General features: G+C 42.1%; 1 long non-coding RNA gene across 1 annotated transcript; it reads right to left on the bottom strand.

Annotated features, from left to right (window-relative positions):
• Positions 1-9754: 9754 nt before the first annotated feature.
• On the bottom strand, positions 9755-10643 carry LOC137872581 (uncharacterized). Its single transcript, XR_011102883.1, has 3 exons — positions 10557-10643; positions 10108-10326; positions 9755-9902 (listed from the first exon to the last, which is right to left on the bottom strand). It is a non-coding gene; the product is annotated as an uncharacterized lncRNA (long non-coding RNA).
• Between the last annotated feature and the right edge of the window lie 13355 nt (positions 10644-23998).

The following is a 23998-nucleotide window of genomic DNA, read 5'->3' as shown; positions in this document are numbered from 1 at the left end:
TTATGAGATTAATAGATCTCTATTAATCTAACACTTGCAGCTTTATTACAATAAAAGCAACATCTCACTTTTTATGGTTCCAACAGGACAGGACAGAGGAAGAGGAGTTCCAGCAGGGCAGTAGTGTCCTGTGGGGCAAGGGGTGGCATGGGGGTTTAATGAGCCTTTGGGGCAGTGATATCCTGCAGCACAATGCCCTGCAGGGGCATCTTGACCAGTCTGGTTACAGAAAGAGCCAGCTTCACAGGGCTGAGGGTAGGAAGAGCCCATAGGACAATAGAAACCTGTAAAATAGCCACAAAAAGTGTCAATGAAATAAATGAATTTCAGCAAGTCCAATCAGGAGGATTACTGCGATGAGATGGAGTATATTCTCAAACTTTGAACTTTTCATTTCCACACTCTTTTCTGCTTCTTCTACCATTAGCCCACAAACTCATAAGTAAGTATACTTTCCAGAAAGAATTTAAATCTGTTCCTTGCTGGTCTGACATCAGTTATTATTTCACAGCCACTGTTTTATGCACACCATCGCTCAACCATCTGCAGCTCCACAAGAGGGAAGTCCAGGTCTTCATTTAGGAAATGTGAACCATCAAGATTAGATCAGCATTTATCTTGTGCTGCCTTCAAGAGTTACTCTATCATGAAGATAATTTCATGATGGGGTGTGACTGATAAAGCCATTTCTGTAATTTTTGACTTATACATAATAAAACTAACCATGAAAGAAAATAGTAGACATTCATTCTTCAAACTACCTTGTCTGGATTTAACATTTCAGTCATCATTTGAATGTTGAAATAAAACCAAGATGAAGTGCTATCAAAGCTGGAATATGCCGCACAGATCAGATGAAATAAATCACGTGTCATGTTATGAGCAAGAAAAATAACATGTGTGCCTGAGGGAATGAAACAAGTATCAAATCAAGCTCACACGTTCACTGTCAGGATATACCCACCCTTAGGGCATATATCTCCTCTGTAGGTGGAGCAGCTATAATGTGGACTCTTGAGGCATGGCGGTGAGTGAGTCACAGAGTCTGCCTGTGGCGCCGTTACCACTTCGATCCAGCTAGCGTCTCTCCCTATAATAGAACGTTGCAGATAAAGCATGAAAGATGTTGAAATTAATATCTTTGTCTTGCAGAGAGGAAACCAAAGAGGAGCCACTTTTCGCTTTCTAAATGCTGATTTAACAGCTTAGACTGTCAAGGGAACAACATCTCTTTACAATGTAACACTGTAAGGCAATGATTAATTGTAGAATACTTGAGGGGAAGGTCAAGCTGAAAGGTGTTGCTTTATGGTACATTTATCACAGCCTTTGCTCTCTAGTTGAATAGTTTGAAGAAATTGATGTACTGCCCTTTCAAAGGAAGCATTTATTGTGTTATTGCAAACTGAAGAAACACATATTTTACCAGAATTACTGGAGTTATTAAAGCAGGGCAGATTGTGAATCCAGAGGGCAGCGTCTGTCTTTGTGGTATAAACCTCCAGTATTTCACAAAGACAGCTGAACAAAGAAGCTCGAGGTGTGGGGCTATCTGCACCTCCAGAACAGAAGAAACCTGCAGAGCAGAGACCTAACAAAAGGAGGCATTAGGAAACAAGCATGCAATGATTAGCTATTGTTGATGTGCGATTCAGGGGTCTAGAACCTGAACCAGTACTTAGTTGTGGTGTACAGCTGAATCATGAAATCTTATAGATTTTACACAATTGGCCCTTTATACTCATTGAGCTATGATAAGAAGGACTGTCCTTGACTTATCTACTTAACATGGTAAAATCCCCCCACCTGTAGGCTGTGAGCCTCCAGGACTGAGGCAGTATGTCCCCGGTGGGCAACGGTGGCAGTGAGAGCGTGCAGTAGCTCCAGGCTCTGGGAGGAAGCTCCCAACAGGACAGGGTTTGGGTGACCCACTACCCTGAGGACAAAAGTGTCCTATGGGACAAACATCTCCATAAGGTTTGGAGACAGGGGAGGGCTCAGTGGATCCCAGGGAACAAAAATGTCCTGTGGTAGACAATCCAGTTAGACATCTTACTGACAACACTGCAACATTCAAGGGAAACGGTGGCTTTATATATCGCAGATATGCAGGAGAGGAAAGACACTCTTATAGCTCTATTCTCTGACACCATTCCCCATGGTGATGCTGGACTGTCAGACCTGGGCTGCAGGGTCCAGACGGCTCTGTCAGAGCACTGCGGTTACAGAAGTAGCCAGCGGGGCAGGGGGAGCAGTCAGTCAGGGACGTCCTGCCAGCTGATGGACTGACACTGCCCATCGGACACGGCGACGGCATGGATGAACCCTCAGTACAGTAGAAACCTGGCCAAGGTGGTGCATGTCATTTTAAACTTCAGTTCACCCTTTGTTTCTTTGTGTACAGTTTATACATATGAGTGCACGTGTGAGTTCTTTAATCACCTGGTGGGCAGGTGTTACAAGTGGACTGTCCAGAAGAAGATTGAAAAGTCCCAAGGTTACAGATGGCCGGCTCAGCACTACCAAGTGGGCACGCATGGCCAGACGGGCACTGACATCCTACAACACAATCAGATAAAGAAAAGTTCAAACTGTCATCTGGACCCTCCTTGTTTACAATAAAAACAGGAGAATATAGAATATTGTACTAATGTGATACATCCTTTTAAATACACGTATGTGGCAAAAATCTACAGAAGAAAGCGTGGCTGCTGTATTTCACCAAGCTCAATGTGGTACCATGGAAACAAGGCAATGAAGAAGAGAGCCACTCTGAGCAGTGTTCATATTATATGAAACTCCTGTGGTAGGCAAAAAGAAGAGAAAGCAGGCCCAGCAGCAGGTGCCCTGACTCTGACATCAACAAGTTGGATACTCTTTGTAGGTTCTGGACCACTTCATGCTCAAATTAGCAAAACGTTTTCTCAATGAAAGGCAAAAAAAGGGGTCGAGGATGCGTTTCAGAGAATCTCCAGGTATGCATGTAATAAGAGAGGAGGAGGAGGAAAGCACTTTTGTGGTTTAAAATCACCTCCATGGCACATTTAGAGTAGGATTTGTAAGTAATTGTTGAGTTCTGCTACACATCCACAGAATCAGTTACTACATGGAATATACTTTAAAGTAATGTATTACAGCTATAATCACTGCTACAACGGTGGTTTTTATCGGCTTGCATTCCAGTAGTTAAACTGCTAAATTATCAAATATGTCAAAGAAAACTTTCTTGTAAGTTATATTTCAAATTTACTGCATCAACAAAAATGAAAAGTAGTGACAAGACAAATGCCATATGGAACTTGTTGATACTTTGATTCACTTTACTTCAAACAAATTGTGTGTATAGTACTTTGTGCATCCCCTTTAAGTGAGAATATACCATTGTAATGTTCAGAAATTTCTCAAACAGAGGGGAAGAAGGCCATAGAGGAGAAGAAGCAGATTTACACCTTCTGACATTCCTCAAACCCCCCTCACAGACACTCAATATACATTCAATGACCACACTCCACTTCCTAAGTAAACACACTGTGACATATAATATCCAGCACTAGAAATGCTGTAAAACTTAAAATTCCTCACACCATTCAAACGTAAAGTTGCACAAAGGCACTACCTTTTACAGTGTAAAGTAACCTGACCTGACCCCTGATGATGTGTACTGTACCTGGCTGATGTCCAGACACTGATCCTGGTGGACAGAACCACCCCGGGGGACAGAGGAGGTCGGCAGAGCTCTGAGCCCAGGAGGGGCAGTAAGAACCCGGGTAACAAGCTTCACAGTCAGCCTCAGACTCAGCCGCAGACCTCCCCAAGAAAGTGCCTATGTGGAGGAAATAAATTGTAATGTAACTAAAGTAAGTACTGTACTTAATTTTCCCTTTCTTTTTCTCTCTGTCAGACAAACGCACTCATACGCAGATATAAAATAAATAGCATGGTATAATAGTGCCATGTCTACACACCATGGCTCAATACTTTTGGTTGGTTAAGTAGCTAATCGACCATTATGACAGTTTTATTGGGCTCCCATTAGGTTTTACAACCACCTCTAAGGTTCTGTATACATTAAGGCATTATATTTTACGTTTGGGGGCTTTATGGAACTGTGCACTGCCTTTGGAGGCAGTGTAATAAAACCAAGAGGTCAGAGACATGGCTAATTGACAGGATATTTAAATATACCTCTTTTTAGTAACATTCACAATGCATGTTAAAATAAATAATTTCCACTTGTTTCAGAGCTCTATCTGGAAATGTTGGATTTCTACCTGGAGGACAGGGGCTTGGCTTTGCACTCCCTTTATGACAGTAGTGGCCTGCAGGACACACACCACCACTGAACCGACCTGGGGATGAATCGCCAGAAAGTGGGGATGGCGATGTGGTATCTCCTGTAACTGAGACAATAGACCTTTATTGGATGTCATTACTCATTAGGTTAATGAGTTAAATAAAAGGCCAAAGACATTTTCTGCAATCCCAGGGACGCAGTGGAGACTGGTAAATGTTCTGCGGAGACCTCTTCGGCCTTGTGGAGTCACAGGTCATGAAAATGTTAAATTAAAAAAATAGAAGTGCATTGAAAGAAAACTGCACAGCAGAGTATTTTTTCAAGGTTGTGTCAATGTTTTTATATTACAAATACCATTTCTAAAACTAGAAAGGTGAACTCAGTAGAGAGCATATCTCTGCCAGCTGTGTCTGTAACAATCACTGCTGTATTGTGTGAATGAATAAACAAAACCCACAATTAGCTAACCCCCACATCTAGACACCAAAGGGCTGTAAAACACACTTCGGCTTGAAGTCGTCGTTTAAGACACATCATACAATTGAACCAAAAACAGAATTGAACTCACCAAACTGTCTGGCCTGAGTGGCGGCGATGTACTAAGCAGTGTGTGTACTAGTTATTCCTTTAGCAGTTTGCCAAACACAGCATCCAAAAACATCAAAAGTAAGCGCCCTCAGCTGTGTTATGACGAGCAGCAGTGAGTCTTCAGGAAGTCAATGGCAGTATAAAAGAGCCAATAAAAGGCGTTTTGAGAAAGTGTGAATCAAAGCAATCCATGAGAGCATGCAGACATAACAGTAGCCACCCAAAATATTAAGCAGTTTGATGCAGCAGATTGGGAGATTAGCCGTGTACAGACACAGAGGCACATTCACGGACGCATGCACACATGTGAGCGATTGCACGATCCTTCTGACAGATATAACAACTAGTTGTCCATGTTGTCATGGATTTATTAACACTTTATAAAGGGCAAGAAGAATCAGCCTGTTACCTGTGGTGTTACCCCAAGGTGTGGCTGTTCTGGATCCCTCTATGCAGTAGAAGCCTGGGTTGCAGGGCCCAGATGGGGAGGACAGGCCAGCCTCAGAGCAATAATGGCCAGGCAAACAGGACTGGCATACCTCTATAGAAACTGCCCCTGGAACAACAAAAATAAACCTCATATGGTTGATCTGAATAATACAAAAATTACATGAATAAGGGTCAGATGAAATAATTCCACTTCACCTGTTTTCAGTAACTCTTTCTGATTAAGGAAGGAGGGAATTATTTCATTGATTACAAAGATTCACAACAACAGTGCCTATAATCTCCTTTAAGTCAGCCCATTATGTTCAAATGTCACCAAAGTGTTTCTGTGTAAATTATTCAGTGTTATTGGTCACCGTCTATGGAGCTGAAGGTGCCTGCAGGGCAAGGAACCATATAGCTGTTACCCTGGGGGCAATAGGACCCTGCAGAGCAACGGCCTCCTGTTGGGCCCTCCTCTGGCTGGGCAGAAACCGAACCATGGATACAGAGGTAACTAGGGGCAGCAAGATGATGAATACAGAGATGATGGGGAGGGGTATGTGGGACGTGGGAAGTGATAGAGGAGAAAGACAGAGGGAGACAGTGCTTAGGGGAGGTTTAATGGGCGCAAGGGCGACAGAATTAAACAGAAACAGGATGTTATATCTTTCATATCATATACTGTATTTATATATGTGAACATGGTGAGGTATAGGTTGAGTTTGCCTGTGTTTACCCAGGAGAGCAGACCCCAGTGGGAGCAATGAGTCCAGAGGAACTGCAATATCTCCCTGGAGGGCAGAGCTCACAGCCCGACTGATTGGACAACCCCATCTGCCTGCTGAAGGTACCAGCTGGGCATGGGAATGCTACACCAGACTGCGTTCCTGTAGATAAATAGTGTATAACATCTACAGATGGTCCAGGGCTAAACATCACAGAACAATTTGTGAAAGCCGTCCTTATCTTGATTATTCTCTATAACGGTCATTTGCATAATTAGAAAGCCATTTACTGATACAGCCACTTAATCAGGAGTACACACAAAACGAGCCATATTCAACAATCTATTGCATGCAAAAAAACTAATTTCTAGTTTATTCATCAATCTTACTGAGCCTGAAACCTCACTTGTACGTGTCCCATATATATTTATAACATTGTCTGATAGCGTTGTACATTTGTCACAGATGTGTTAGAACAGCTGCATTATTGTATCCTACCTTGTGGGCAATAGTGTCCTTTAGGACACAGCGTGGGAGTGAAAGTACCAGACACATGCCCAGTGTCAGCATCCACTGAGCCAGCACAGTAAAATCCGGCTGGACATTTAACACACTCTGCCTGTAGTGGGGTACATCATGCACATCATTTTCTAAATACAAAATTACAACTACAGATGTTCATAAATATCAACAGAGATGAGCACTTTCTACGCTTATGTTGGAGACAATAATAGCTAAACTATTAATTGTGTACAGTTCACACAGGTGTTGAAGATGCATTCAGGAGAGCCCCAGAACATTCCCCAGAATGTGCAAATAACAAAGCCTCACAATTCGTTAAAAATCCATTTTTTTATAGGCCATATACAATTAGTCAATAGCAACATTTTTTTATTCAATTTTAGAATAAAACATGTTTTTCGATCCAGTATAGCTATATAGTAAGTGCACCTTGCCTTTGGGACAGTAGATCTGAATATTAGCAGATTGTTCATCCGCATCTTCCTCACCTGACCGTGTAAATCCTGGAAGGTCCCTGGCAAGCAGGGTACCGGTCTATCAGATCCAGGTGGACACATGTTTCCAGCTGGGCAAGGAGTAGAGGCCTGCTGGCTGCTGTTTTCTCTGCCTGGACAGTAAGAGCCAGCTGGACAGACATGAGAAGGGAAAGAGAGCCCTCTGGTGACACACATGAAACCTGCAAAAAAACCCAAAGGAACACTGTTAAGCAGCCACACACATCGTGTAAATGGTTTATCCCTTCATCAATCAAGTTATGTAATGGAAGCTTTATCTTCTGGCATACAAAAGACACATAATTAAACACTAGAATATGCTAAATAAATTTGCTCCAACCTGGAGGACAAGGCAGACAGTCGGAGAGAAAACTGTTTCTGGTTTTGTTGCTGTAATGTCCTATGGGACAGGGCAATGGTGCTGAGGAGCCCTGGGGACAGTAATGACCTTCCGGACATCTGTCACCTGTCGTCCCTTCATCCTCTGGTGTGGGTGACCAGGCCCCAGAGAGACAGTAGTACCCTGCATCACACTGGCCTGATGCAACACTCTTCCCAGGGGACAAACAGAAGTAGCCTGGTTTGAACGGGGGAAAAAAGATATTAAATGGAATGGAAAATTAATCTGAATTACTACAAAATGTAGAACAGGCACTTCATACTGTAATAAGTTTCATTATTTTGATGCATTTGGTTACAGCTTTTTTCATAGCTGTTTTTTTAAGTATACTTTTTTTGTTAATAGAGTGTTTATTTACCATTTACCGACAAGATCGTCCTAAACTCTAAGTCAACTACTTAACCTCAAGGAAACTTATAATCATTAGCATTAAATGGTGTGTGACCTGGAGGGCAGGGCAAGCAGTCCTGGGGTTGTGCCATCCGAGTGTGGGGGTTGATGGATCCAGCTGGACACGGGTACTGGTGTTTGGACCAGGTTCTGGACGGGCAGTAATGACCTACTGGACACTCATAAGTCCTCGACAGAGAGCCATTACGGCTGCCAGGACAATAAAAACTATACAGACAAAACAAGAATGGAATAACTTTGTTCTTGGCTGCTGATTGTGGCGATGAGGCATCAATATACTTGTGCCTGTGCAAATATATATGTATGCAAAGCGAGGGGGGAAATAATTGATGCATGTGAAAATCAAAAAACATGTACTGTATGTGTGGATACAGTTCTTTCATAATCCAGCATGTTTATATGTGCAGTTGTCTATATGCAGAGTGACTGTGTGTGGCTGATAAGAAAGTTTACCCCTGGGGACAGGCACTGCAGCTGGCTCTACCGTCTTCTGTACTGATGGTTCCCAAGGGGCAGTGCTGAGGAGCCGCAGAGCCCACAGAACAGTAATAACCTGGTTGTGTGAAGGCAAGAGTCATGAAAGAGAAGCACATCCAGACACACACACACACAAAAACACTAAATTCACCGGGGACAGGGTTTGATTTCCAGTGTCAATAAAGCAGCTTCTTCATGTTTAAACCTATTAACTTGAAAGACGGTTTTGTTTACCTGTTCACTAAGCTGGCTCTGGGCTTATGCAAATGTTCAACATAATTGTGGGCTTCACGATTCAACATTTTCTTTTGTATTCCATACAATGCCATGCAAAGTATAGTTTTTGCTGCCATTTCCTGTCCAAACAACAGCAATCTGGTTACATTATCCTCATGTTTTTTTGTTGTTGTTTCTTTCTATTGATTCTCTTCATGCACATTTTTCTCAATTTCTTTTAATTTAAAATCTAGACAGATGTCTTCATTTAGAGGATTCTAAATACCTTTTGGGCATGGTCCTCCCTGCCTATCACTCAAAGGAGGGTCAGGGCGATCTGCCCCCTCCAGACAGAAGAAACCCTCCCAGCATTTTCCTGAAGGCACTGAGAGACCCGCAGCATTGCAATAGTAGCCGGGGAGACATGGCTGGCAATCCTCCTGACAAGGGAAAAGAGAGAGACAAAGAGAGAGGGAGGAAGAGGGAGAGAGAAAGAGAGAGAGAGAGGCTGTGAGAAAATTAAAAAGAGAGAGTGCCTCATTGCAATATTAATTTGATGTCACAATGAAAGACAAAGAAAACATTGTAAGTTACAGTATACACCGTATAGGTCTGGTGTTCTGAAGCAGGACTTTGGACAAAAAACTTGTTTTCAAAGTACAGTGTCATAAACATCCGACAGTAATAGTAAATAATAAAATACAGATAAGAAATGAAGCAAATAGGACAGGACAGTACATCAATTAATTATAAATAAATAAATACATTATTCTAATGTTTTTTATAAACTCAGCTCATTATGTTTTGTTGTTTTCATTTTGAAATAAGCCTGTATTTCCCAATACCATTTTCTGAATGAGCATTTTATTTCATAATGTTGCTTTTCATCAAGTCTTTGTCTGTCAATCAAGACAAACAGGGCAGAGCAAGTTATTCCACTGGCTATTGCTTCTATCTAAATTAACATTTGCCACGATTGTCTGTATTCATATTCATATGATTACAATGTGTAATGATTATGATTGTGATTATCATGTCTTATAAATTGTGAAACATCTTAAATTATGCAGAGAAAATATGTTTTTGTTGAATATTTGATTCATCCTTCTTCACAATTTACAAAACAAAAAAAATCATCAAAAGAATGTAACAATTTTAAGCAAAATGCTATCCTGTGAGGAGAAAGACTCTCAATCATTGTCAAGGAGACATGAGAGTGCAATATTGAGTCAAAGTGACCTGGGAGACTAATTTGGTGAGATTAGAGAATGTTCCACGTGGACAGGGCAGAGGATGGACGGTGGCCTGGGGGCAGTAATGACCAGCAGGACATGTTCCTCCCTTTTCTGGTGAGGGACACAGAGAACAAAGCTGCCATTTGTCAACGGTCTCAAAATAGGAACACTGATGGAGAACGACTGCCTCGAGTAATTACAAGGCTGACAATTATGGTTTCTTACAAAATAGTAAGAAAAATGTGGTATTATCAGACTACACTGTACTGTATTTGTGTGAACATGCATTACATGTCTGGTAAAGATGTTTGTTTACCTGCAGCCTGTGACCAAGGTTGCGGAGAGGTGTTTCCATGTGAGCAGTAATATCCTTCCTGACATGGTCCAGTGACAGCTGTGCCATTTCTGGAAGAGCAGTAATGGCCGGAGTCACACTGCCTGCACTGAGAGACAGACCAGTAGCCAGGGTCAGGACCGTAAGTTCCCTCTGGACAGCCTCTCAAGTCAAATCCAGTTCTTTCGGGGCAGTAAAATCCTGTAGGCCACAGAGCAAACAAAAGGAAATACATTAACATGATGGGTTAGGGGGCTACAATAAATTAAGTAAAATCATTAGCTAAATGCATCAGCCTTTTTACTGATCTTTTTTTACAGTTTTTTGACCAAATATTTTGCTTGATAATTGATAACTTAATTTAAATAGCATACAACTGAACAACTGAAAAAAAATGTTTTAAGGGTTTTAAAGGCATACAAACTACACACCTGTAGGACACAAGTAAAGAGAGCCAGACACACAGTACCAGCCGGGCACACAGGGCTCACACTGAGTAGCATGTGTGACAGCAACATATGTCCCTGGATCACAGGGCACAGGTTGAACAGTTCCCACTGGGCAGTAGTAACCCTCAGGACAAGGTCCCCCAGTAACTCCATCAGTAGGGGTGGATGTAATGGCTCCTTCTACACAGTAATATCTGCATACCGATTAAAAAAAACACTTTATCACAACCTTCACAAGTTATAAACAATAACAAGGGCACAAGAACGTTTACTTTACAAACTGGTGTACCCCCCACTGCAGGATCCACTAGGTTTGGTGAGGCCGGCAGAGTTGCAGTAAAATCCCCCCATACAGGGTTTGCAGTCCTCCTGTCTACGCAGACCTGAAGTGTTGGACCAGCTTCCTTCAGGGCAGGCCACGGGTGCTGTGGTGCCTGTTAAGATGATGCAACTCAACTCAAACTTCAACTCAAATAAACAGAGAAGTATGCAGAAAAAAAAGACTATTAAAAGATGACAAGAACAATGCAGGTATTGGGTTTGACAATACAATATTCCATAAACCACACTGTTTGAAGAATTTAAGTGCAACTAAATAAGTGAGGCACTCAAGCACCCATTGTTGCGTGCAGCATTGAGCAACTCAGGAAAAAGCTGAGTTTACCCTAAAGCACGGGTCAGTGCCCCCAAGTCAGAAAGAACAAGTGTGCAAAATAATTTGAAGAAAGCTGTTACAAAGTTACAAGATAAATGTTGTCAGTACTTCCTGTAGGCCACCCAATGGTAATTAGCATGAATAAAACATTGTAGCCCTTGGATATAATGGGTAGCTTCACACAGTATAAATTTGGTTGCATTAGCCTATAAAACAAGCTGCATCAGCGTTGGATTACAAGAACTATTATTTTGAAAATGGGGACCGCCTGCAACTTGATACATTTCAGGCATCAACAGTATGCCAGCAATGAAGCAGATGCTGGCTGATTGCTTATTAAGGGAGTCAGTCAGTAACCTGTGGGGCAGTATTGACCAGGCAGACACAGGGAACCTGAAAATCCATCCAGTGGGCTGGGAGAGGATGCTCCCTCTCTGCACCAATAACCAGCATTGCATGATCCTATAGGGAAAAGAATATCACAACACAACACATTATCGTATTGAAATGTAATAGATAGACATACCTCAAAACATAGGCAAATACAGTACATTCAAAGCTATCTGCACTTGAGTTAAATTAGGAAATGTATATTTTCAATTTGGGCAAACCGCCCATTCAATTATTTAAAACAGATACAGGGTAACCTCATTCTGAACATTACATAAACCCCTCAAATAGCTTATCCAACAACACATAATGTATAACATAAGAAGACTGCGGAAGCTTGATGGAAATACACTTAAATGTCTCAATTAAAGTTCAGCATAGGAATGTATGAATCCATATTTTGAATATCCATTTGCTGATCAGACATGGTCATTAAAAAAGTGTGTACCATTATCATATAAATAGTGGTACCTACTATTGCTGAAAATTGTAAAAACTAATTTTCTTAAAGTGGAAGAAGAAAGAAGAGAAGAGAACTCTCTCTCTCTCACCTGCCGACTCTGACAGTCCCACAGAAGGACAGTACTGTCCAGCAGGACATGGCATGCAGTCTGCGATCCTGTGTGTGCGCTGTCTCGGGTTGAAGGAGCCTATGGGGCAAGGGTTGGGCAGGGCTGTACCTGCAGGGCAGTAGTGTCCTTTAGGGCAAGGCCTCAGAAAAGAGACATTGGCTAGTCTCAAATCACAGTAGTACCCTTGAAAGAAGAGAAATGCGTATTTTTAAAATAGCAATGGCAGTATGGGAAAAACATGATAATGGAATATCAAACACTTTTTGCTATTTTTTTTTTTTAAATAGTCCTTTACAACAAACTATACAGCAAAGTGCTGTATAATAAATGGAACAGATGCATTGGAACAAGCCATCAACTTCAATAAATAAAACACTTGCTGGAGTGCTTGAGGGCGGTTTTCATAACAGCCTGTTCAGCAAAAAATGGCACAAGGTCAAACAGTTTTTTTAAAAGAAAGTAAATATATGCTTTTGTTAAGAAGAAAAGACAATAAAGGTTTCCTACCTGCCTCACAGACAGCACAGGCTGCCTGTTTCTCTCTGTCCTGGTAGGTTCCTGATGGGCAGGGCACGGGAGCTGCACTTCCCTGTGAGCAGAAGTGGCCTGGAGGACATGGTAGAGCTGTAGCCACAGTCTGACCTGGTGGGCACCAAAAGCCTATCAAGATGACAAGAGACTCAATACTGTTAAGTGTGCAAGGATGGAAAGAAGCTTGGAGCGATGCAAAGAATGTATCAAAACACACATATATTTATCCAACCGGCAACATAATACCAATGAATCAGTGCATGGACTGACCTTTGCTGCAGGGTCCAGTCGGAGCCCTGAGACCTGCTTCTTTGCAGTAGAAACCTCCAGTACAGGGTTGACAGCCAGCCTCACTGGTTAGAGCTGGCACTGAGGAAAAAGTACCAGCTGGACACAGTTCTGGCACTCCTGAGCCCTCAACTGAAGAGAGAAATAGTTTGAGTAGACTTTCATTAAGCCAATCATTCATGTCAATACCTATTCTGGGCTGAAAGTTTATACCACGATGCATTGGGTAGAAAGTGTGGAGATACCCCACACAGGTCAACAGTTTATCAGGAGGCTAACAAAAACAGACAGAAGATGACTCATACCCATGAGTAATTTAGGGTGTCTAGTCCACCTGAGTCATAGCTACAGCTACTTTAGAGTCTCTAGTCCTCCTAATTTGCATGTCTTTGGACTATGGGGTGCAATGTTAAAGGCTGGGGCTCTCTTGCTATAAAAACAACTCCAATCAATTCCAAAGAACTGCCTTTTGAATAAAGTATGTTCTCCCTACAGTATGTAGGAATATGGAGATTCTCACAAACAGACTTTTTGCTCTTTTAAATTCTGAGTGGCAGACACTAACAGTTAATGGATAGTGGTGATATTAGGGATGAACTATTTTTTTTCCCTATCAACTCAAATATTAATATTAAAGTTAAGCATTATGCCAGGTATCTGTAGACCCAATGTGCTGTCCATTTCACCAAGTACTTCACTTTAATTTTCTTTATTAATAGGCTAGAAAACTTTTTTGGCAAGTTAGTAATAAAACCGTTCCAATGCTGTAAAGCAGGGCTTACCACAGTATGCCCCAGGTGGACAGATGCTGCCTGTCTCTCCATCTGTTGGCCTAGCCTCAGTGGCTCCTCCTACACAGTAATACCCAGGGAAGCAGGGGCCCATCGGCAGAAACAAACCTTTTGAGTAACATAAGTACATTTGTTATGCCTTTTTTATAAACCAAAAAATTGTATGTATAATATGCCTCAACACTGACATTCCCTACTGCGGAACAATGTGCTCCCTAAAGGCCTAGAATCAAATTGCCCTCTATTTGGTCGAAAGAAAAACCAGTACACTCTTATCTACTCTTCATATACACTGTACCATTTGTTTTATTATAAATCTCTGTATGGTTTATAATGATAGATCAGTTAATGTCAAACACTGTCAAATGTGCTGACCATGAACAGCAATGTCTTTGATTTGTGTCTGGCTTTGGACCTCTGTCTCGCAAATGTACACTGTGTGTAAATTGCATATTTTTTCTTTTTACTTTTAGTACATACTGCAGCTGCCCTTACAAAGTGTGTACGTTAGCAGGCAGTATGGACATACTATCTCCTCATAACATGGCACCTTGACCATTGACCCTCTTGCTCATATATCTGCTGCGCAAAGGATTGTGGGTCAGAATAGCCAGAAAAGCACGCTGGCTTGCATACTGCAAAATGCAACTAGATGCAGAACATCCTGGTATTTTTGGCATACTGCTTTTGACATACTATGTATTGGGACATACTAAATCTATCTAACCCATTTGTGATATTAGATATTAGATCTATTTGGTCGGAATGAAAACCAGTACACTCTTGAGGCCCGACATGGAGAACCACTGCCATAGACCATGTATGTAATGAATGTGGACTTGTGGATAGTGTGCATGAGCAGGTTCAGTGTCCAGAAAAATACCTGAGATGTTACAGAAGGTTCCAGGTGGACAAGGAATGGGCTCTGAGCTACCTAAGGGGCAGTAAAAGCCCACTTGGCAGCGTCCCCCTGTGGATGTAGCTGGACAAAGACAGTTGGCATTTGTGTAATTGTCCAGATCGAAAGGCTGGGAGTTCCAAGCTGCTGACACACAGAACCAACCTGAGAGGATCAAATGCAGCAAATGACAGAGTGTGAGAAAGTGAAGACGATGGACTGATGTTTTGACTGCTGTCTGTCTCTGTGGTATACAAACACTCCTGTTACCAACACAAAACAGAATCAGTGTAGGCTTCACTTTCTCAGCACAAGGTGAAAAAGACACTCCACAGAGCAGAAAGACAGCAATACAGACCAAGGTGAAAGAGATGAGTCACTGATGAGAATAAACCAGGTAGCCACACTTCAAATATCTGCCTGAGACTTGAGTGCATTAGGTGGTTGTCATATAGAGCCAGACTGGATGGTTTGTACATGAATAATACAGGGAATCATCTAAAAGCTGCTGCTGTTGCTGAAATACTAGAATAAAACTGTAAAGAGAGGAGAAGTAAAATAATAACTGATGTCGCTGGTGTTAAGTTTCCATCTTAACATGCATTATTTGTTCCCTACCCGCAAGCCTTCCAGACTGCTTTAGACTGGCTTGCCGACAAAAAGGCTGTCACAGAGAAGTCCTGACACTGAGAAACCAGGCTGTGGGGATGTGATTGTGAAGAAATAAACAAAGACATTACTGACCAGCCTTGCATTTCCCAGACACTTTGGTCAGCCTTTCCTTCTCACAGTAGTGTCCCGGAGGACAAGGCAGGCAGCTGTCCAGACTCTGAGTCATGGGCTCTGGGTTGTAGTATCCACGAGGACAGGGGAACTGGGTGGCATGCCTTGAACCTATGCACATAATACAATTTGATTTGGCAAGTGCAACATGCCATGTCAGTGTTTGAATTACGGTACATTTTTTACTTGTATTGTGAAAGCTGAGTTAAATCAAAGCAGAACAAATCCAAAACAAGACGCTCCTAGATAGTGTTACTACTGTCGATAATTTCATGAAGAAATGCAACTGTGACTAATTTTTTATTTATTTATTTTGGGTGAGTCTACCATCTGGGCAGTAGAAGCCAGGGGGGCAGGGGAACTTGGTGAAGTTGCCAGTCTTTTCTGGACAGTAGTAGCCAGCAGGGCAGCGGGAACACACTGACTGGCCTGTGAGGTTGGTGTAGGCCCCAGCTGGGCAGGGCACTGAGCTTGCACTACCCTCAGGGCAGTAATGAGCTGGTGGGCAAATACCTCCTTCTGAGCCTGGAGAGGAAAAAAAAACAATTAGAAGTGGTGAATTACTGAGATTATGACTGCTAAGCTCTTAATGTGAGGAATCATGTGATAAACCCTGATTCATTTAGTAATCATTTGTTCAACAAAACACCCTCACATATTCAGATTTCCTGCATTTATCAGCATCTGTTTCTCTTCTATCTGATACTTATTCATAAGATGTGTCCCTCTCCACACATTATAGCTCTACTCGCCACAATTTCATGTCATGTATGAACTTAATTTATTATTAGTCATCACTAATTAACAGAGAAATCATTGTGTTGATATTTTAAGGTGGTTGAACTAGGTTTATCCTGCAGAAAAGATGAGTTACGGAGTAAGTCATTTTGCCATTATCCAACAAGCAAAAATGAAATTAACTTCTCATGAATAAAATAAAAACTAAATATTTTGCCTTCTACCTGTAGCTGTTGTGTCTCCCCCTGGACAGTAGAATCCTGCCTGACACAGTCCAGATGGACGAGTGAGACCTGCAGTGCCACAGAACTGACCCACAGGACATGGACTACAGCCAAAGGAGTCTGTCAAATGAAGACTGCAACCATACATGTGTTAACACATGTACACAAAACATATACAGTTACTTAGCAAAACAAAAGGATTAATTGTTTACAAGAGCGGTCCACCAACCTGTTAGAGTAGGTTCCTGGTGGACAGGGAAGTGGGAGACTGGTGCCCTCAGGACAGTACATCCCCTTTGGACAGGCTCCTCCCACTCCTGTGCTGAAGTTACCATCTGGGTTCTGAAAGTTCACACCTTGAGTAGTAACACATTTAAGTTAAGTTGTTAAACTCAGTTAATCAGCACATTGGCCCTTTTTGTACAGTAGCAGACCTTTAGGTTAGGTTGCAATGATAAATGATAATATTGCCATTGTCACAATTGTGCTAGTATCATATGTCAGTTTACCTGCTATGCAATAGTAACCAGCTTGGCAGGGTCCAGTAGGTTCAAACAGACCCCAGTCCTCACAGTAGAACCCTGTTTGCACAGCATGAAGAATTGAAAACGCCACTGCAGTAACAACTAAATAACATCTTTCGATGGGATCACACCATCTGCTACGCCACATCTACGTTGTACATGGTTGCATCGCTATCACAATGAAGAAATCTGTCCACCGACATATATAAACATCTGGCAAAGTACTCAAAACTGCCTCTGTGGTAGTTCCTGCTACAGTAGGTGTCACCTTGACCACATTTTGTCATGATGACTTACACACAAGGTGAAATCAATACCAGTGTTATTGTCACAGCTGGCAATAAGGCATGGAAATCTAAAGCATTAATCGCTAATACCATCACATCATAAAATAATGTTCCTTTTCTAGTTAATTCTATGTGATAAAACATTTTATTATTGCCTTTTATTTATATCAATTAGTTCCAACACATCGAGCAAATGAAGGACAACCCACCAAACATTCAATGAAAGACTTTCCAGTGTCTTGCAGAGCAGTGAAGACAACCATGTGGCAATACTCTCACCTGCTGGACAAATGAGGCACTGCTCCACTTGGCTGAGGCCAAACTGAGGGCTGTATGTGCCAGGAGGGCAGGGAAGGATACCCTCAACACCGCCACCAAGACAGTAGTGTCCTGCTGGACAGGGCTGAACACCTTCTCCTGACAGACAGTAAGTCCCTGAGAGGCAGTCATCACACTCGTCGGACCCTTCAACCATAAAAAGAAGAAGTAGTGAAGTAATACCTGCATTTTACATGTCAAATTGTGATACTTGATATGTGATGCAGTTCCATGAAATTCATTTTCCATACCTGTAGTGTTTGAGTATGTCCCATCAGGGCAGAGTACAGGAAAAGTTGAGCCCATGGGACAGAAGTGTCCAACTGGACAAATGTCCCCTGTCACACCGTCTGAGGGCACTGAAGACACGGCGCCTCCTGAACAGTAATGACCTATAAATCAAGAGATAAAAAATAATTTGTAGACATAAAGCAAGAAAAAATAAAAGTTTGGAATGGTCAGTGGAGAAATATATAAAAACATTTCCTCTCAAATGTTCAAATCTGAAATGTTATTCCGTTTAAAAGTTTGGAATCTGAAAATTAAATTGCTTTTTCTCCATTGTATTTTATCAGATAATGAATTCCCATACCGGCATTACAGATTCCTGAGGGCTGGCTGAGTCCAGTACTGTTGCAGTAGAATCCTGGAGGGCAGGGCCAGCAGGAGGACAGGTTTTGGGCTCCCACAGTGCTGCTCCAGGTTCCTACAGGGCAGGGGTGCTGCTGGGGGTACTTGGTCCCTCGTGGACAGACGTAACCTGCAGAACATACAGCTCCAGCGGCCACGGCAACCTGCGGGAATGTTGGAGTAATCACCAGAATATGACAAAGTTTGATCATTTTGGCTTTCAGTTATAGTTAAAACTTTCAAAGTTAAAGCTGTGGGCAGTTTGAGTTGGTAGCTGTCATTCATTTCCCACACACTATCAGTAGCTTATCCAAAAAACATTGCTGAAAAACATTTATTTTCCTGATGCAAACTTTAACCAAACACGCCTCTAGATTTATATTCATATCAAATGTCAGAAAACACTTAAGCAGTCAAAGTGTGTGGGAAATGAAAAGCTGCCATCAAATCAACTACACAGGTTCAACTTATTATATTTCACTGCGTTTTTCCCTGTCGGTGCTCCTTCCCTCTTGCTAATATACTGTACAACAAGAACATAGCAGACAAAATGTCAAACATTTCACTATCGTTGTATATAATTCAAAGATAAATATGGTAAATATATGAAAGGCATTCGAGCCTGGTTTCATGCTACACTACTGCATATGAAACATATCTATGGAGTGAACCAAAAAGAATGTTATTAAAACTGATATGACATCAAAACATATTAGTCAATTAAATTCCTCTAATTATCTCATTCTATTACTTATACTTATTGCTATAATGTCCCAAAAACAACTCACACTTTGAGAGTGTTTAAAACCGCTTCCTAAAAAGCATATGTAGTTATATTTCTTTTTCAATTTCACACTATTTACTAAAACATCCATTCTTTCTTGGATAAGCTACCCAAGTTGTTACTCATTATATATCTTACTGGAGAGGCAGTGGAGGCTCCAGAGGTGCAGTAGTGTCCTGGGTCACAGAGACCCTGAGGGTCAGAGAGACCGGCTCGGCTGCAGAACCAACCAGCCTCACATGGCCGACAGTACTGCACAGCGTCGCCACCAGGCTGGTCAGAATAAGAGCCCTGGATAATAAGATAGTATAATTTTACAATATCAATTATATGAATTTGAATGAGGGTAAATCCAATTCATGAAGCTGACAGCAAACGTGATGTTCTAAGAAGACAGAGATGAGAAGGAGACTGGATAAGCAGCTAAATAGACACAGCCACAGTCACACACGCCACACTGCAGACGTACTAACACAGAGATACTGACTGGAGGACAGGGTCGAGCAACAGAGGACCCCGGAGGACAGTAGTGCCCTGTGGGACACAGTGGTGGCTTGGACAAGCCTGTCTGGTTACACAGTCTGCCTCCCTGACACTCCACACATGACTGTGCACCTTGACGCTGTGGAGGATTTATTGACAAGGGCATAACCTTGATTATGGCTTTATCACATTATCTAATTTTAACAGTACATTTTCAGTAGGACAGCACTTAGAATTCTGTATGGATTATTTCCTACTGGCTGAAAAGTCCCAAGAGGACAGGGTTGTGGCCTGGCTGCCCCCTCCAGGGTATAAAAACCCTCCTCTGCTTCGTTCTGAATAGGCGAAGCTGAGCCACCGGTACAGTAGAAACCAGGAAAACAAGGACCCGAAGGTGAGGTGTTGTTGGAACCTAAACAATAGAAACTGACAGGAAGAGAAAAATATTGACACAAAGAATAGGGGTTTCTATTTAACATGGTCCTCCTAAATAAATGCACTGATATCTGAATAATCATATTATGAGGACGAACAGTAAGTGAGTATGAGTGGTATTACCCTGGTGGACAGCTCACACACTCCTCAGGTCTGCTGAGGCCAGTGCTGTTGCTGAAGGTGCCGGCTGGACAGGGTAAGGGAGAGGACGAAGCTAGAGGACAGTAACTTCCTGCTGGACACAAACCTCCTGTCGGTCCATCCGCAGGAGTCTGGACATGGTCACAATACATACATGTAAAGTAAAGCCAAAATGTACTGTCGTGAATTAATTTCATTCCTTAAAGACCCATTCCCAATAATTTAATGTTATTCATAACGGAATGTTTCATAACAATTTTATCACCACACTGAAAGTGTAAACTGGCTTTATGTGACATGAGTGACATTAGTTCAGACAAAGACAAGAATAAAACATTAAAGACTATTTAATAAAGGATTAAAATGTAATTTTCATACTGCAGACTTTGCTCCCTCTCTACAGTAGAAGCGTTCTTTGCAGCTTCCAGAAGACTCTGAGAGTCCCACTCTGTTGCAATACTGGCCTCCACCACAAGGGGAGCACTCAGACCCATCACTGAGAACCGAACGTGAGCTGTAGGTTCCCTCAGGACAAGGTTCAGGAGTAGAAGTGCCCTCCGGACAGTAAAAGCCCTATTAATATTGTGACAGACAGAGAGAAAGGGGTTTCACATACACACACATACAGGCAAGTTACACCGTCTCATAAATGCAACAAAGAACTTTCTCAAAATGGTGGGTATTCCTACCTGAGGGCAGACTAAGGGCATGTGAGTTCCCATTCTGTCGCAGTAATGCCTGGGTGGACATAAAACACATGTCTCTCCACTGTGACCAAGTGTGTTGTTCCTATATTGGCCAGCCTGACAGGGGTAGGTGTGGGGGTAGCCAGTCCCCTCCGGGCAATAGTGCCCATGAGGACACACAGCTGTCTGAAATATTGCAGTATACATAATAATTGTGTCAGTGCAATCTTCACCTAAAATAAAAAAGACCACATCTACACAGAATAACACTTTACTAAATTTGTTCATCTTTAATACTGTATATATTATTATTTTGGCATCTTACAGGCCTGATAATAGGCTGCTCCTGAGGCTGCTGGGAGTAACAGTACTTCCCCTCCGGACACTGGACACACTCGCTGGCATCACGCAGACCAGGAGAGTCACTGTAGGTACCATTGGGGCAAGGAATGGGGTTGGGATCCTATGAGGGAAAACACATTTGCCGGAAGTTTATTGAACCACAAGTGCTTCACACATTTAAAGAACAGACCATATCTATTTTAGATAGATATATTCGTATCCTGTAAGTATTGTTGTGACTCACAATGCCTCCTCCAGGGCAGTAGAAGCCTCGAGGACAGAGGGTGGCTGAGCGCTGAGGGTCTCGGGCCAAACCCTGAGAGCAGAGAAAGCCTGGGGGACACACCATGACGCTTAACATGGCTTCCTCACTAGTGGTCTCATTACTGCAGTAGTGGCCCGGCAGGCATGGAGAACACTCCACAGAGCCCTCGTCCTACACACAAGAATGTGAAGGAAGATTATGAGAGTCGAAGTTAAAGATATCAACCAGTATGGGGGAGGTACAGAGCAAAAAACAGACTGAAAACACAAGGGAAAGGAGGATCGAACTTGCAAGATGCTGGTATAACACACTGATATTTCCTCAATAATGAAAGCAAAAGATGAACTATGATAAAATTTGACTTAAACTACTCCTCTTGCTGACATATACAGATGTACATACATGGTGAGTAATGTAAGACGATCACTGTGGGTGGAAAATGCTAATCTAAAAATAAGACAATCAGACAGACTGGCTTATGGAAGGACAAGACTAATACATCGGCTCTGATTTCTACTGGTTCTCACAGTTGACCAGTCACAGTGGACACTGTGGTATAGATGGGGCCTTACAGAATAGCTGCCAGCTCCACACACTCTGGGGTTGACAGTGGCTGAGTGGGGACAAAAATAACCGGCAGGGCAAGCAGAGCAGTCCTCCAGCCTCCGACCTCCTTTCAGATGGCGAAATGTGGAGCTGGAGAAAGACAAAACAGAAAGGATACACTAAATCATACTTAATACACCAGCTTAATCATCCATTATATTACATATAGCAGATTGTTTCCATATCCTCTTCTTCTTTATCATCATTCTCACATCTATTCAGCACACATTGACTGCTTACGGTGGGCAGGCTGAAGGTTTAGAGGTGCCCTTTTGACAGAATGAGCCTTTGGGACAAATCAGGCAGTCTTCTCTGTATCTGTTGCCCATTTGAATGCTGTATGTACCCGCAGGGCAAGGATACTGGGTGCCATATGCAGTCCCTGGTGATGCAACATCAAAATAGTTATATCGACAAGAATGACTTTCTTAAAAAGAAATCATATTGTATCGAATCAATTTCACATAGAAAGCTGTGTTGAAAAGTTTGCAAAGCAAAACATTTTATCACTTTTCTATGTTGTGTGTTAAATTTTTTAACAATAGCAGTAAACACATTTAATAATTACTATGTAGATACTACCTATATTGTCACGTATGTCACACTCATGTGTACCTTCAGGACAGTAGTGTCCAGAATTGCATCGGCCTGACGGAGCTCCAGATCCAGCCAAACAGTACCAGCCCTGTGGGCATTGCTGGCACTCACTTTCAGCTTCCAATCCGCTCTGACCACTCCATGTCCCCACAGGACACTTGTACTGGGTGGGGAACATAGTTCCAGGGGGACAATAATGCCCTGCAAAGCAAGAGATTGGTGGTCTCTGGATACCACCAGTTCCTGTTGAAGCATAAATAATATAGGCATCAAGGTTGGAAAACTCGCAAGCTATAGATTTTATTGATATAAAGTAGGTTTAGGGGATACTGACACAATTGAATATTGCTAAATCTTCAACCAAATACCCCAAACATCAATAATAATAAGAATACTTTCGTAAGAAAGTAAATGATTATCAACATGGACATAGTGATCAAATTAGAGGCATTAATTTTATTTTATGTCTCTAGAGCAGTCAAGTAAGCTCAAAATGTGCACATTACGTCCTTAATGCACCCTTTAGGTCTAGGAAAGCACACATTGAAGCTAAATCAATATGTTGACTCATATAACATAAATAATATCACATTGCTATATCCAGCTCCATTTGGCATAGGAATCTAAATCAATTTATTCTGATACTACTAATAGTGAAATATCAAACAGTACTTTTAAAGGCCAACCGAACATGTACAGCATGTGTAAATGGCACCTCGAAAGCAGGCATATCTCGCTGGGCACTGCTGACACTGTGAGCGGTCAGTGAGGTCTGTGCGATCGCTCAGTGTCCCTGGTGGGCAGGCATTGGCCGGCGGGTTGGGTTTAGAGGAACCAGGGGGACATGCAAACCTATCAAGATTCAGGCAAAAATAGAGTAACAATTTAAAGATTACAAAAATCCCATTGTAAGAGAAATGTTTATTGTCCTTCATATCAGACATGCAGTATAAAAAACACAAGAAAACTTCAAAGAAAACCTTTTCTTACCCTTGCATGCAGTCCACATCGGGGGCTCTCAAAGCTACCTGTGTGCAGGCCTTTCCTGCATAACACTCTCTACAATCAGTCAACTCATCCTGACCCTCTAAGGGGTTAAAGGAGCCTGGTGGGCAGGGCACAGGGTCGCTTCTCCCCTCAGGACAGTAAAAACCAGCCGGGCATTTGAGACAGTCCTTCACACCTGGAGGGCATAGTTACAAGATGAATAGTTGCAAGATGAATGTGTCTCTCTTCATTTTAAGGTATTATTTGAAGTTTTTTCAATCTACCCGTTTTATCTATACTGGACCCACAGCTCCAGCTTGTCATCTACAGTTTTTTTATAGCTAATTTTTCTCTTCGCCCTCTCGACATCCATCTGTCGCAATTTCTCATCTATATATTCCGGTTCATCAAGGGAACAAAACAACACTTATATCTTTATATAATCACTGAGTTTTGCTATGATAGACTG

Source organism: Cebidichthys violaceus, unplaced genomic scaffold, assembly GCF_023349555.1.
Source record: "Cebidichthys violaceus isolate CVI_PGR_0920_01 unplaced genomic scaffold, fCebVio1.0.p SCAF_1, whole genome shotgun sequence".
Lineage (NCBI taxonomy): Eukaryota > Metazoa > Chordata > Actinopteri > Perciformes > Stichaeidae > Cebidichthys > Cebidichthys violaceus.
This window is presented reverse-complemented; position numbering and strand designations above follow the sequence as displayed.